Below are 2960 nucleotides of genomic sequence, written 5' to 3'. Positions count from 1 at the left end.
AGACCAAACAGATGAAATCTGACTGCACACATTTCAGGTTTAGACTGGTTATTATAAACTACAAGACCTTCCTGTTTCTGTCACTGTGTGGTTAACACAGACCTTCCTGTAAAGACACGGGTCAAAAATAAAAATAGACAACAAAGCAAATGTAGAGCCAAGCTGAAGTTCATAGTTACAGAATGGCTGCAAACTAGACAACTTTTTATAAAGTTCAACGCTAAACACAGTTAAAACGTAAACACCTTGTGTAACTGGAGCTGCTGGACATAAAATAAAATGAAACCAGTTTCATCCAGTCTTACAGGAAACCTGTGTGCCTTGTTCACATCAGTGGTTTTATAAAGTCATAGTTATGATTCACGACGACAATCAAATCAAACTTTATACCAAAGGTTCCCAAACTGTGGGGCACATCCCTAGGTCTGGAGGGAAGGGTGAGTGCTCTGGATTTCATACCCCACAGCAACATGGGCCTCACATACGGCCCAACCATTTAACGCTGTTACAGTACGGTGATTTCATCATGCATTTATGAATCATTAAGGTGTGTTTATCGTGAAGCATTTAGCAATATTTCTACACACTTAAATGCTAACATTTAAAGTATTCCACTTACATATATGTGTGGGATTTTACAGGACAAGTTAACACAAACTAGCACACTGAGTTACAGTGGAAGCAAAATGATATGTAGTTTGCAAATTATTTTGCACAAAAAATCTGAAAAATGTGGCATGCATTGGTATAAAGCCTCAGATTGTATTTTATCACAAGCTTTGAATCGACACTATGTGTGGTGGGGAAAGAGAGCCTGTTAGAGGCTGCATATTAGCTGAGCTAAGAGTGGAAATTCAAACCTTAAAAATACAGTAGAGATACAATGGCATCGTTTAAATTAAAGATTTTATGTACTGGAATTGCCGGTCAAAATTAAGAAAACACTTAAAATGTTCTGTTTTTCAGATTTTACTTTTTGTAGGTATACATTTGAATAAAGTGAATATTGTTATTTTATTTTATGATCTACTGACATGTCTCTGAAATTCCAAGCTAAAATTTAGTATATATTTGCAGAAAATGAGAAGTGGTTTAAAATAAAACGATGCATTGCTTTCAGACCTCAAACAATGCAGAGAAAACAAATTCATATTCATTTAGAAACAACAATACTAATGATTTAACTCAGGAAGAGTTCAGAAATCAATATTTGGTGGAAGAACCAGGAGGCTTGTAATTAGTTTAAGTGCAGTGGGCTCTTATTTTTTCCAGATGTACATATAAAAGATCAGGGGGCATTGAATATAAATTCACGGTACATTTTTTTTCAGATGTTTATTCGTATATAAAAATTAACATACCTGTGTCAATTTGGTTCGATTTCACAATTATACAATTTATATCAATCATATCTCATAGAATCCCAATGAAAAACCCCCGGCTCCAGACGAGGGGGGGCATGAGTTTATTTTGGGGGGCAAAATGAATACATAGCAATAATAATATTACTCAAGTAAAAGAAAACGGTACAGTGCAGTAAAACTACTGATATAAGCACTTTTTTCCCTCAAATAAATTACTCAATGTAACATGTACTACCCACTTTTGAACATAAACAACATCAGTAGGCTACTCTAGCGTATGGTTCTGTACTGGTATTAGCTAGTCAGCTAACATTATCTGCAGCTTCACTCAACTCAGTCAATTAGTTTGGGGAAAAAACTGTGCTAAGTTTTTTGCGTTTTGCTGCCATGATTCTAACACACACCTGAGGAGCTCTGACAGCAGNGCTGCCGCACAGGTGTAAACCCAGCGAGCGTCTTAGCACTCATGTTGTGTTTAAAGGCGGCTCGGAAAAACTGGTTACGACGTGTTAACAACATATTAAACGGTTTAACTGCTGAAAAAAGTGACAGATGACACAGATATGGAAACTGTGGAAGCCCCTACTGTATCAACAATATAGGAATAACAGAGAGTTGGCCATTCTGAGGTAAAAACAACAAACAGTCCAGGGTGGCGGGGGGTGGGGTGGGCACAGCTGACTCCGTGGGCGGGCAATGCCCCCTAATGCCCGGGCCTGAACCCTCCCATCCCCCAGCCTCCAGGTTCTGCGTAAGGGACCTTTGGTGTCAGAGCGCAGCGCACATGTAAGAGAGGCCCCGGCTGTTTTCACGTTTATTGCGCTGTTCATATTCATGTTAATCAATCAATCAATCAACTTTATTTAAAGACGCAAAATAGGTCCATAGAGTAAAAGAAAAAAAAAGAAAATGTACAGTAATAAAAAAGAAAATTATAAATACAGTAATCACATAACCAAGTCATTGAATTGCCATAAGGCTACATCGCCAGTGAGTCCACATTTTGGACTTACACCTGACTGAACTTCGTGAGATGTCTATCAGTAACAAGATAATGTTGTTTGTAGAGACACATAGCCTCCCCATGAACCTGTACATAAGAGATCGCAACACAGCATGAAAAGTGGAGACCCCAACACCGATAAATAACTGACTAGCACTGGTCCATCTCGGCATCCTTAGCAGCAACCTCATTCCGTCATTGTAGGCTACCTTAAGCTTCTGTAGAGTACTTCGTTTATACTGCCTCCAGAGGTGAGCAGTATACAGTGGGGTACAGAATGCCTTAAAGAGAGCCACTTTGACTGGGACAGAACACATCCGAAACTTACGTAACAGCATGTTAGCTTGTGCATACACTAAACGCCGTTGTCTATTGATGTCCATGTCATCGGTTAAATCATCAGTTATATAGTGACCCAGATATTTCACAGCAGTACAAACTCTAAGAACAACACCCGATAAGAAGAAATCTGGAAGTACCAACTTCTGATCCTCCTTGGTCCTTACAATCATAATATTACTCTTCAGTGCATTGTACTGAATGTCATACTCCTGACCGTAGTGTGTCTTTATTCTGCCAATATTTAAAGTATA

The 2960-nt window shown here is 38.7% G+C and overlaps 1 protein-coding gene across 2 annotated transcripts in view; it reads right to left on the bottom strand.

The window, feature by feature from the left end:
* The window catches only part of LOC106954436 (G-protein coupled receptor 84-like), a 27798-nt gene that overhangs the window by 8745 nt on the left and 16093 nt on the right, over positions 1-2960 (bottom strand). The window contains exon 1 of one of the 2 annotated variants that reach the window (XM_015043917.1): positions 1951-1985. The exons of the other annotated variant lie outside the window; for it this stretch is intronic. The gene's annotated coding sequence lies outside the window, so the exon portion shown is untranslated. Of the gene's footprint in view, positions 1-1950; positions 1986-2960 lie in introns of those variants that run through there. 2 annotated transcript variants of the gene reach the window in all.

This window comes from Poecilia latipinna, unplaced genomic scaffold (genome assembly GCF_001443285.1).
Source record: "Poecilia latipinna isolate Pla-1442-1.1 unplaced genomic scaffold, P_latipinna-1.0 Scaffold656, whole genome shotgun sequence".
Classification (NCBI taxonomy): Eukaryota; Metazoa; Chordata; class Actinopteri; order Cyprinodontiformes; family Poeciliidae; genus Poecilia; species Poecilia latipinna.
This window is presented reverse-complemented; position numbering and strand designations above follow the sequence as displayed.